This window comes from Gobio gobio (genome assembly GCF_949357685.1).
Source record: "Gobio gobio genome assembly, chromosome: 19".
Lineage (NCBI taxonomy): Eukaryota > Metazoa > Chordata > Actinopteri > Cypriniformes > Gobionidae > Gobio > Gobio gobio.
The window spans coordinates 49,042,429-49,057,601 of NC_137112.1; positions in this window are offsets into that span (position 1 = coordinate 49,042,429).

Genomic DNA, 15,173 nt, shown 5'->3' on the forward strand with positions numbered 1-15,173 from the left:
AGATGCACTTGTATGATGGACAGATGCACTTTTATGATGGACAGATGATGGACAGATGCACTTTTATGATGGACAGATGCACTTTTATGATGGACAGATGCACTTGTATGATGGATAGATGCACTTGTATGATGGACAGATGCACTTGTATGATGGATAGATGCACTTGTATGATGGACAGATGCACTTGTATGATGGATAGATGCACTTGTATGATGGACAGATGCACTTGTATGATGGACAGATGCACTTGTATGATGGATAGATGCACTTTCATGATGAACAGATGCACTTGTATGATGGACAGATGCACTTGTATGATGGACAGATGATGGACAGATGCACTTTTATGATGGACAGATGCACTTTTATGATGGACAGATGCACTTGTATGATGGATAGATGCACTTTCATGATGGACAGATGCACTTGTATGATGGACAGATGCACTTGTATGATGGACAGATGCACTTGTATGATGGACAGATGCACTTGTATGATGGACAGATGCACTTGTATGATGGACAGATGCACTTTTATGATGGACAGATGCACTTTTATGATGGACAGATGCACTTGTATGATGAACAGATGCACTTGTATGATGGACAGATGCACTTGTATGATGGATAGATGCACTTTTATGATGGACAGATGATGGACAGATGCACTTTTATGATGGACAGATGCACTTTTATGATGGACAGATGCACTTGTATGATGGACAGATGCACTTGTATGATGAACAGATGCACTTGTATGATGGACAGATGCACTTGTATGATGGACAGATGCACTTGTATGATGAACAGATGCACTTGTATGATGGACAGATGCACCTGTATGATGAACGGATGCACTTGTATGATGGACGGATGCACTTGTATGATGGACAGATGCACTTTTATGATGGACAGATGCACTTTTATGATGGACAGATGCACTTGTATGATGGACAGATGCACTTGTATGATGGACAGATGCACTTTTATGATGGACAGATGCACTTTTATGATGGACAGATGCACTTGTATGATGAACGGATGCACTTGTATGATGAACGGATGCACTTTTATGATGGACAGATGCACTTTTATGATGGACAGATGCACTTGTATGATGGATAGATGCACTTTCATGATGGACAGATGCACTTGTATGATGGACAGATGCACTTGTATGATGGACAGATGCACTTGTATGATGGACAGATGCACTTGTATGATGGACAGATGCACTTGTATGATGGACGGATGCACTTGTATGATGAACAGATGCACTTGTATGATGAACAGATGCACTTGTATGATGGACGGATGCACTTGTATGATGGACGGATGCACTTGTATGATGGACGGATGCACTTGTATGATGGACGGATGCACTTTCATGAAGGACGGATGCACTTGTATGATGGACAGATGCACTTGTATGATGGATAGATGCACTTTCATGATGGACAGATGCACTTGTATGATGGACAGATGCACTTGTATGATGGATAGATGCACTTTTATGATGGACAGATGCACTTGTATGATGGACAGATGCACTTGTATGATGGATAGATGCACTTTTATGATGGACAGATGATGGACAGATGCACTTTTATGATGGACAGATGCACTTTTATGATGGACAGATGCACTTGTATGATGGATAGATGCACTTGTATGATGGACAGATGCACTTGTATGATGGACAGATGCACTTGTATGATGGATAGATGCACTTGTATGAGGGATAGATGCACTTGTATGATGGATAGATGCACTTGTATGATGGATAGATGCACTTTTATGATGGACAGATGCACTTGTATGATGGACAGATGCACTTGTATGATGGATAGATGCACTTTTATGATGGACAGATGATGGACAGATGCACTTGTATGATGGACAGATGCACTTGTATGATGGACAGATGCACTTGTATGATGGACAGATGCACTTGTATGATGGACAGATGCACTTGTATGATGGACAGATGCACTTGTATGATGGACAGATGCACTTTTATGATGGACAGATGATGGACAGATGCACTTGTATGATGGATAGATGCACTTGTATGATGGACAGATGCACTTGTATGATGGATAGATGCACTTGTATGATGGACAGATGCACTTGTATGATGGACAGATGCACTTGTATGATGGATAGATGCACTTTCATGATGAACAGATGCACTTGTATGATGGACAGATGCACTTGTATGATGGACAGATGATGGACAGATGCACTTTTATGATGGACAGATGCACTTTTATGATGGACAGATGCACTTGTATGATGGATAGATGCACTTTCATGATGGACAGATGCACTTGTATGATGGACAGATGCACTTGTATGATGGACAGATGCACTTGTATGATGGACAGATGCACTTGTATGATGGACAGATGCACTTTTATGATGGACAGATGCACTTTTATGATGGACAGATGCACTTGTATGATGGACAGATGCACTTGTATGATGGACAGATGCACTTGTATGATGAACAGATGCACTTGTATGATGGACAGATGCACTTGTATGATGGATAGATGCACTTTTATGATGGACAGATGATGGACAGATGCACTTTTATGATGGACAGATGCACTTTTATGATGGACAGATGCACTTGTATGATGGACAGATGCACTTGTATGATGAACAGATGCACTTGTATGATGGACAGATGCACTTGTATGATGGACAGATGCACTTGTATGATGAACAGATGCACTTGTATGATGGACAGATGCACCTGTATGATGAACGGATGCACTTGTATGATGGACGGATACACTTGTATGATGGACAGATGCACTTGTATGATGGATAGATGCACTTGTATGATGGACAGATGCACTTGTATGATGGACAGATGCACTTGTATGATGGATAGATGCACTTTCATGATGAACAGATGCACTTGTATGATGGACAGATGCACTTGTATGATGGACAGATGATGGACAGATGCACTTTTATGATGGACAGATGCACTTTTATGATGGACAGATGCACTTGTATGATGGATAGATGCACTTTCATGATGGACAGATGCACTTGTATGATGGACAGATGCACTTGTATGATGGACAGATGCACTTGTATGATGGACAGATGCACTTTTATGATGGACAGATGATGGACAGATGCACTTTTATGATGGACAGATGCACTTTTATGATGGACAGATGCACTTGTATGATGGATAGATGCACTTGTATGATGGACAGATGCACTTGTATGATGGATAGATGCACTTGTATGATGGACAGATGCACTTGTATGATGGATAGATGCACTTGTATGATGGACAGATGCACTTGTATGATGGACAGATGCACTTGTATGATGGATAGATGCACTTTCATGATGAACAGATGCACTTGTATGATGGACAGATGCACTTGTATGATGGACAGATGATGGACAGATGCACTTTTATGATGGACAGATGCACTTTTATGATGGACAGATGCACTTGTATGATGGATAGATGCACTTTCATGATGGACAGATGCACTTGTATGATGGACAGATGCACTTGTATGATGGACAGATGCACTTGTATGATGGACAGATGCACTTGTATGATGGACAGATGCACTTTTATGATGGACAGATGCACTTTTATGATGGACAGATGCACTTGTATGATGAACAGATGCACTTGTATGATGGACAGATGCACTTGTATGATGGATAGATGCACTTTTATGATGGACAGATGATGGACAGATGCACTTTTATGATGGACAGATGCACTTTTATGATGGACAGATGCACTTGTATGATGGACAGATGCACTTGTATGATGAACAGATGCACTTGTATGATGGACAGATGCACTTGTATGATGGACAGATGCACTTGTATGATGAACAGATGCACTTGTATGATGGACAGATGCACCTGTATGATGAACGGATGCACTTGTATGATGGACGGATGCACTTGTATGATGGACAGATGCACTTTTATGATGGACAGATGCACTTTTATGATGGACAGATGCACTTGTATGATGGACAGATGCACTTGTATGATGGACAGATGCACTTGTATGATGGACAGATGCACTTTTATGATGGACAGATGCACTTTTATGATGGACAGATGCACTTGTATGATGAACGGATGCACTTGTATGATGAACGGATGCACTTTTATGATGGACAGATGCACTTTTATGATGGACAGATGCACTTGTATGATGGATAGATGCACTTTCATGATGGACAGATGCACTTGTATGATGGACAGATGCACTTGTATGATGGACAGATGCACTTGTATGATGGACAGATGCACTTGTATGATGGACAGATGCACTTGTATGATGGACGGATGCACTTGTATGATGAACAGATGCACTTGTATGATGAACAGATGCACTTGTATGATGGACGGATGCACTTGTATGATGGACGGATGCACTTGTATGATGGACGGATGCACTTGTATGATGGACGGATGCACTTTCATGAAGGACGGATGCACTTGTATGATGGACAGATGCACTTGTATGATGGATAGATGCACTTTCATGATGGACAGATGCACTTGTATGATGGACAGATGCACTTGTATGATGGATAGATGCACTTTTATGATGGACAGATGCACTTGTATGATGGACAGATGCACTTGTATGATGGATAGATGCACTTTTATGATGGACAGATGATGGACAGATGCACATTTATGATGGACAGATGCACTTTTATGATGGACAGATGCACTTGTATGATGGATAGATGCACTTGTATGATGGACAGATGCACTTGTATGATGGACAGATGCACTTGTATGATGGATAGATGCACTTGTATGATGGATAGATGCACTTGTATGATGGATAGATGCACTTGTATGATGGATAGATGCACTTTTATGATGGACAGATGCACTTGTATGATGGACAGATGCACTTGTATGATGGATAGATGCACTTTTATGATGGACAGATGATGGACAGATGCACTTGTATGATGGACAGATGCACTTGTATGATGGACAGATGCACTTGTATGATGGACAGATGCACTTGTATGATGGACAGATGCACTTGTATGATGGACAGATGCACTTGTATGATGGACAGATGCACTTTTATGATGGACAGATGATGGACAGATGCACTTGTATGATGGATAGATGCACTTGTATGATGGACAGATGCACTTGTATGATGGATAGATGCACTTGTATGATGGACAGATGCACTTGTATGATGGACAGATGCACTTGTATGATGGATAGATGCACTTTCATGATGAACAGATGCACTTGTATGATGGACAGATGCACTTGTATGATGGACAGATGATGGACAGATGCACTTTTATGATGGACAGATGCACTTTTATGATGGACAGATGCACTTGTATGATGGATAGATGCACTTTCATGATGGACAGATGCACTTGTATGATGGACAGATGCACTTGTATGATGGACAGATGCACTTGTATGATGGACAGATGCACTTGTATGATGGACAGATGCACTTTTATGATGGACAGATGCACTTTTATGATGGACAGATGCACTTGTATGATGGACAGATGCACTTGTATGATGGACAGATGCACTTGTATGATGAACAGATGCACTTGTATGATGGACAGATGCACTTGTATGATGGATAGATGCACTTTTATGATGGACAGATGATGGACAGATGCACTTTTATGATGGACAGATGCACTTTTATGATGGACAGATGCACTTGTATGATGGACAGATGCACTTGTATGATGAACAGATGCACTTGTATGATGGACAGATGCACTTGTATGATGGACAGATGCACTTGTATGATGAACAGATGCACTTGTATGATGGACAGATGCACCTGTATGATGAACGGATGCACTTGTATGATGGACGGATACACTTGTATGATGGACAGATGCACTTGTATGATGGATAGATGCACTTGTATGATGGACAGATGCACTTGTATGATGGACAGATGCACTTGTATGATGGATAGATGCACTTTCATGATGAACAGATGCACTTGTATGATGGACAGATGCACTTGTATGATGGACAGATGATGGACAGATGCACTTTTATGATGGACAGATGCACTTTTATGATGGACAGATGCACTTGTATGATGGATAGATGCACTTTCATGATGGACAGATGCACTTGTATGATGGACAGATGCACTTGTATGATGGACAGATGCACTTGTATGATGGACAGATGCACTTGTATGATGGACAGATGCACTTGTATGATGGACAGATGCACTTTTATGATGGACAGATGCACTTTTATGATGGACAGATGCACTTGTATGATGGACAGATGCACTTGTATGATGGACAGATGCACTTGTATGATGAACAGATGCACTTGTATGATGGACAGATGCACTTGTATGATGGATAGATGCACTTTTATGATGGACAGATGATGGACAGATGCACTTTTATGATGGACAGATGCACTTTTATGATGGACAGATGCACTTGTATGATGGACAGATGCACTTGTATGATGAACAGATGCACTTGTATGATGGACAGATGCACTTGTATGATGGACAGATTCACTTGTATGATGAACAGATGCACTTGTATGATGGACAGATGCACCTGTATGATGAACGGATGCACTTGTATGATGGACGGATGCACTTGTATGATGGACAGATGCACTTTTATGATGGACAGATGCACTTTTATGATGGACAGATGCACTTGTATGATGGACAGATGCACTTGTATGATGGACAGATGCACTTTTATGATGGACAGATGCACTTGTATGATGAACGGATGCACTTGTATGATGAACGGATGCACTTTTATGATGGACAGATGCACTTTTATGATGGACAGATGCACTTGTATGATGGATAGATGCACTTTCATGATGGACAGATGCACTTGTATGATGGACAGATGCACTTGTATGATGGACAGATGCACTTGTATGATGGACGGATGCACTTGTATGATGAACAGATGCACTTGTATGATGAACAGATGCACTTGTATGATGGACGGATGCACTTGTATGATGGACGGATGCACTTGTATGATGGACGGATGCACTTGTATGATGGACGGATGCACTTTCATGAAGGACGGATGCACTTGTATGATGGACAGATGCACTTGTATGATGGATAGATGCACTTTCATGATGGACAGATGCACTTGTATGATGGACAGATGCACTTGTATGATGGATAGATGCACTTTTATGATGGACAGATGCACTTGTATGATGGACAGATGCACTTGTATGATGGATAGATGCACTTTTATGATGGACAGATGATGGACAGATGCACTTTTATGATGGACAGATGCACTTTTACGATGGACAGATGCACTTGTATGATGGATAGATGCACTTGTATGATGGACAGATGCACTTGTATGATGGACAGATGCACTTGTATGATGGATAGATGCACTTGTATGATGGATAGATGCACTTGTATGATGGACAGATGCACTTGTATGATGGATAGATGCACTTGTATGATGGACAGATGCACTTGTATGATGGACAGATGCACTTGTATGATGGACAGATGCACTTTTATGATGGACAGATGATGGACAGATGCACTTTTATGATGGACAGATGCACTTTTATGATGGACAGATGCACTTGTATGATGGATAGATGCACTTGTATGATGGACAGATGCACTTGTATGATGGATAGATGCACTTGTATGATGGACAGATGCACTTGTATGATGGATAGATGCACTTGTATGATGGACAGATGCACTTGTATGATGGACAGATGCACTTGTATGATGGATAGATGCACTTTCATGATGAACAGATGCACTTGTATGATGGACAGATGCACTTGTATGATGGATAGATGCACTTTTATGATGGACAGATGATGGACAGATGCACTTTTATGATGGACAGATGCACTTTTATGATGGACAGATGCACTTGTATGATGGATAGATGCACTTTCATGATGGACAGATGCACTTGTATGATGGACAGATGCACTTGTATGATGGACAGATGCACTTGTATGATGGACAGATGCACTTGTATGATGGACAGATGCACTTGTATGATGGACAGATGCACTTTTATGATGGACAGATGCACTTTTATGATGGACAGATGCACTTGTATGATGAACAGATGCACTTGTATGATGGACAGATGCACTTGTATGATGGACAGATGCACTTGTATGATGGACAGATGCACTTGTATGATGGACAGATGCACTTGTATGATGGACAGATGCACTTTTATGATGGACAGATGCACTTTTATGATGGACAGATGCACTTGTATGATGAACAGATGCACTTGTATGATGGACAGATGCACTTGTATGATGGATAGATGCACTTTTATGATGGACAGATGATGGACAGATGCACTTTTATGATGGACAGATGCACTTTTATGATGGACAGATGCACTTGTATGATGGACAGATGCACTTGTATGATGAACAGATGCACTTGTATGATGGACAGATGCACTTGTATGATGGACAGATGCACTTGTATGATGAACAGATGCACTTGTATGATGGACAGATGCACTTGTATGATGAACGGATGCACTTGTATGATGGACGGATGCACTTGTATGATGGACAGATGCACTTTTATGATGGACAGATGCACTTTTATGATGGACAGATGCACTTGTATGATGGACAGATGCACTTGTATGATGGACAGATGCACTTTTATGATGGACAGATGCACTTGTATGATGAACGGATGCACTTGTATGATGAACGGATGCACTTTTATGATGGACAGATGCACTTTTATGATGGACAGATGCACTTGTATGATGGACAGATGCACTTGTATGATGGACAGATGCACTTGTATGATGGACAGATGCACTTGTATGATGGACAGATGCACTTTTATGATGGACGGATGCACTTTTATGCACTCATTCACTGCCATTATAAAGTTGGAAGAGTCAGGTCATTTTTAATATAACTCTGTGTTCGTCTGAAAGAAGAATGTCACACACACCTAGGATGAGCTGAGGGAGAGTAAATCATGGGATCATTCTTTTTTTTGGTGAACTATCCCTTTAAAGTTAAGTGGGAGATTTAGTAGTGTTTAATGTTTTATGCTAGTTTTGAAGAGTTGGGTTTGTTTGTAGGGTTTCCATCATGTGACGAGTGGAGCGTGAGCTCAGTTTGAGAATCGATATATTACATGAATATTGCTGTCCTCATTCAGCAAATGCTATGCTAATGCTACCAAAGCATCGTGTAACCAATCAGCAAGGTGGCATTTATTGAATTAGTCAAGTTTCCACAACTAGAAATGAGATCACATGATATTTTCAAGTTAAATGTATGAAGTTTACTCATATTTCGTGTGTGTGTGTGTGTGTGTGTGTGTGTGTGTGTGTGTGTGTGTTCGTTCTGAGTAAGAAGTCCACAATTGAGATATTTAGCACTGAAGAATAACAAAATAATTTATTAGAATTTTTCAGAATAAATAATTCCATTTAACAAGTAACCATGAGTCTTTTAGGCACTGTTTACTTCATGTACTATGTAGAGAGAAATGTTAGCAAACACACTTCTGTACAGGGCACTAGCAAGACAAATATGACATGCCTCAATATGTAAAATTTCCATGCTGTAGTTCAGTACCACATGTAACTCTTTAAACGAATACGAAAATATTGTGTAACCATCACATCTTAACAGGACAAATGACACACCTTACATGAATAATGCCCCAGTACTCATCCACTACATTACACACAGCTGACTCTGGCAAAATATAACAGGCTTGCATAGACTTTGTTTAGCTCGGCCGAATTAAAGGTTCAAGAATAACTACATTAGTTTGGAGAGAGGTCAAATTATCATCTGCAGAAATAGCAAATATAAGAACAGTTGCGCACAGTTATATATATATATAATAAGTGCTGTAAGCAACTGCTTTAGCTAGGCAGGAATTACTCCATTTATCTGGTGGGGCACTATTTTAAGTGTGAGCTGTTTTATTAAGGGAGGCTCTTAGAGAACAACTTCACTGCATAGATCACTTAATTATATACAATACACCTTAAATGACAGTGTGTGTTTGGTGTGCACCATGCTAATGTCAGTAGCAGCAGCCTTAAGCTTTAGCATCACAATGGTGGTCTCTCAAAAACGGATTACTTATGAGTTTCCAGCACATCTCTTTAAATATGAAATAACCACCACTCACTACATTGGAGGAAAACATTTCCACAGTTGTTCAGTTAGCATTTTACAATAACAGTCAGTAGCATTAGTTAATGCAGCAGCTAACATGAAACGAGCATTCATTAATGTTAGTTAATTGTTACACATTACAATTTCTATCATTAACATTTAAAAAAATAATTTTAGTTCATGATATATGCATTAACTAATGTTATTGCACGGCTCTGTTGATTCTAATGGGTCAATCGCGCAATTTAGCGCGGTATTGTTATTCACAGATAAGTGAAAAAACACGCCGCTCATCCGGGTACTACGCGTTATCTTGACCGGTACTACTTCTATCCTTTACGTGTTACTCCGCTGTCGCCTGTATGGCGCCATTTTGTGACTGAAAAACGGGTTCCAATGGAAGCATTAATTTGAACATATATGGTAAAAACGAATCTTTTCAGCAAGTAGCCGTGTAATAAGCGGGATAAAGTACATCCAGCCAGTTGTTGACGTAGAATAAACCACTTCAGAGTGACGCAAGATCGCTCCGCTTTAATCTGCGTTAACAACCGGCCGGATGTACATAATCCCATACAAAACAAACACGATCATTGCTTAAATGTAACTGACAAGTGTAGTGATAAAAAAGGGATAGTTAAAAGGAACAATTCACCCAATCTAAAATTTAAGGCATACTTAAACACTTTTAATATATACAATCTCACAAATTTAGATGTATACAGCACTCAATAGTAACAAAATAATTTATTATACATTTTCAGAATAAAAAAAATTCCATTAAAACAGGCAACCATGAGTCTTTTAGGAACTGTTTTACTTCATATGTGGAGAAAAATGTACTTCAAAATGCACCTTCTTATTCCAAAACTGTAAGACTGTCGAACACACTGCAAAAATGTTTTTCTTACTTAATATTTTTGTCTTGTTTTCAGTCCAAATATCTAAAAAATCTTACATTAAGAAGCATTTACTAGACAAGCAAAAGTTTTTGCCTTGTTTTGGGGGAAAATAACTCAAAATTAAGCGTGTTTTTGCTTAAAATAAGCAAAATAATCTTGTTTTCTGTTTGAATTAAGATTTTGCTTACCCCATTGGCAAATTATTTTGCTTATTTTAAGCAAAAACTCCATTCATTTTGAGTTATTTTCCCCCAAAACAAGACGACAACTTTTGCTTGTCTAGTAAATGCTTATTAATGTAAGATTTTTTTTAGATATTTGGACTGAAAACAAGACAAATACTAAGTAAGAAAAGCATTTTTTGCAGTGCACAAGACATCTACACCCCAACATTCTTCAAAATATGTTTTGTGATACACGTCTGTCGTAACATGAAGGTGCGTAAACAAATAACAAAACTCGGGTGAACTATTCCTTTAAAACTATAAGTTTGCTTTCCAGCATAGTTATGCAAATATTGCATTGTGTTCAATGTGATTTGTGAATCTATGATGTAAACTATGCATGGCATACAACCGATGACACTGGATCTAAATCCAAATATTAAGGCTCTACGAACAGGCTAGTAGATAAATCAACAACAACCTCACATGACGGCATGTAGACCAGAATCCATCATTTGTACATCTGTTGAAGTTGTTCACCGAGAGGCTCCGACAAAACAGCAAGCACAATATATTACATCGAGGAGATATCCAAAACATTTCTAAACAGGACTGGATCACATTTGAACACAAAACTGCAAATGAACTGCAGTAAATTGCAATTAATCTGTACAGACATTTTAAAACCCTTCTCTGATATTATTCACGTGACCTAATAAATCCAGGTATAAATGGTTGAGCAAAATATCACAGTATATGCAAATTTGAATTTGAAAAGGGAAGGGAAAACAAGTTTAACACATGCAGCCCTGCACATGAGGAACAAAAGATATATCGTGGGCATGAATTAAGAATTCAATCTTGTTTTACAAAATCAGGGCAATTAATTTGATCCCTCATTTTGATTGAACTAAAACAAGGAATTTAGGGCCATGATTTAGTAAACCAATGGAATAAATGTGCGCACTATTTACTCAAAGGTGCTGTATGTCATTTTTAAATTGTACTAAAGCACAAAATACCATATGTTTGCAGAGATTTAGGAAACATCCTAAATTCACATACAAGCATCTCAGAAAAACAAATGTTTGAAATGTGTTGAGTAAGCAAGATTTGGGTTAACCAACCGAGAGCTCAGGTTATATGTGACGATAAGTTAAAGGAACACGGCGACTTTGGTGTGTATGGACACGGGGAATAAGATAAAGTCCCATTCTCATCTCCGTGCTATAACTCTGTCTGACACACCCACCGCTAGCCTAGCTTAGCACAAAGACTGGAGGTAAACGGCTCCAGCTAGCCTAGCTTAGCACAAAGACTGGAGGTAAACGGCTCCAGCTAGCCTACTGCTCAGTAAGTGACAAAATAACGCCAACATTTTCCTATTTACATGTTGTGATGTGTATAGTTCCATCGTGTACTAAGACCGGCGGAAAATTAAAAGTTGTGATTTTCTAGGCCGAAATGGCAGGAACTATTCTCTCATTCCTGCGTAATAATCAAGGAACTGGGGACTATTTTCAGCCGCTGTGTAATATCATTGCACCGCTGCACTCATGGGGTGGCTCACAGCTCTTGATTATTACGCAGGAATGAGAGTATAGTTCCTGCCATTTCGGCCTAGAAAATCACAACTTTTAATTTTCCGCCGGTCTTAGTACACGATAGAACTATACACATCACAACATGTAAATAGGAAAATGTTGGCATTATTTTGTCACTTACTGAGCAGTAGGCTAGCTGGAGCCATTTACCTCCAGTCTTTGTGCTAAGCTAGGCTAGCTGGAGCCGTTTACCTCCAGTCTTTGTGCTAAGCTAGGCTAGCGGTGGGTGTGTCAGACAGAGTTATGGCGCGGAGATGAGAATGGTGTGTATGGACTTCTCTAACTCTGGGGGACACGGGGAATAAGATAAAGTCGGCGTGTTCCTTTAAAACGCGTATAAATCCACTCATCTTAAGGCTCGTCACATTCCATTGTCAATTGCGCTCGTTCATGTCACGTGTCCTCAATCTGGCAACCAATGTGAGGGGGCGGGGCAAGCAATATTTAGAAATTTGGACTGCAGTACACATTTCAACCACTAGCTGCCAATATTACACACTGCACCTTTAAAACGAGGGAACGAATTGAGCTGAGAATGTTCTTCATGACCACGATATACATATTTTTACAGAGCCCTTAAAAGGGACGAGATGGGAGGGAAAATAATGTGTTCTCTCGCAAATATTTAAGCAAGGGAACGCAAAGTTTCTTGAAACATTTGTGAGAGAAAAGTAATTTTCCCTCCATCTCAGATGTTTTTCCTTCATTATGTCCCTTTAGGGGCTCCATTAAATGGGACCTCACCTTTGCACAACTGACCAGGCGTTCTCTCTTTACAGTGGAATCCCATTCCCATTTGATGATACAATGGCTATTTAAAGCTCCACTGTGTGATATTTTCCTCCATCTAGTGGTGAACTGGTATATGACCATCCAGTGAATATTAGTTTCTGTTCCTCTCAATTCTGATTTAGTTTTAACTCCTACGGTGGCCGATTTAGTCCAAGATTAACATGGCTTCCAGTTCGACCTCGTCCACATTTGATGCCATCGAGTGTTAAAACACCAAAGGCGAAGCTTGAATTTACGGGAATGTCCCTCTTTGGCTAATGTACTTTCAAGATGGAGGAGCAACATGGCGACCCGCATTCAAACCCTCACCCGTATGTGTTTACAATGGCATATTATAAACTTACCAGAATACTTTATTACTTGAAAGAAGTAAATATACATTAATGAGCACATATATTTTTGAAAGAACTAACTGTTTTTAGCTAAGAATAGACTAAAAAAGTTACACAGTGTAGCTTTAAATCAATGATGAGCAGACGCTGAATCAACTGTAACCTTCGAACACACAGGCCGATAAACCTGAGACGAGGACGAGATGAACGCTCAGGAAAAATGTGTTCTCTCGCAAATATTTAAGCATTTTGCAAAAGTTTCTCTGGGTAACGCAAAACATTTGTGAGAGAAAAGTAAGTTCTTCCTTCATTATGTCCCTTTAGGGGCTCCATTAAAGGGTTAGTTCACCCAAAAATGTAAATTGTGTCATTAATGACTGAGCCTCATGTGGTTGGACACCCGTCAGACCTCCGTTCATCTTCAGACACAAATGAAGATATTTTAGTGTAAAGCTAATGCTCTGAAAGGCCTCCATTGGCTCAACTTTACACTCTCAAGACCCTTAAAAGACACTAAAGACTAAAGTTACAAAGTCCATCTCACTACAGCGGCTCTACAATAACTTTATGAAGGCGAGAATAGTTTCTGTGCGCAAAAAAACCCTAAATAACGACTTGTATAGTGATGACGATTTCAAAACACGGCCTCATGAAGCTTCGAAGTGTTATGAATCAGTGAGTCGATTCAGCGGTTCAGAGCGTTATGAATCAGTGAGTCGATTCAGCGGTTCAGAGCGTTATGAATCAGTGAGTCGATTCAGCGGTTCAGAGCGTTATGAATCAGTGAGTCGATTCAGAGGTTCAGAGCGTTATGAATCAGTGAGTCGATTCAGCAGTTTGAATCGCCAAATTTCAGCAGTTTGGTGGTTTGACACGCGATCCGAGTCATGATTCGACTCACTGATTCATAACGCTTCGAAGCTTCATGATGCTGTGTTTTGATATCGTCATCACTATATAAGTCGTTATTTAGGGTTTTTTTGCGCACAAAAACTATTCTCGTCTTCATAAAGTTATTGTAGAGCCGCTGTAGTGAGATGGACTTTGTAACTTTAGTCTTTAGTGTCTTTTAAGGGTCTTGAGAGTGTAAAGTTGAGCCAATGGAGGCCTTTCAGAGCATCAGATTTACACTAAAATATCTTCATTTGTGTCTGAAGAT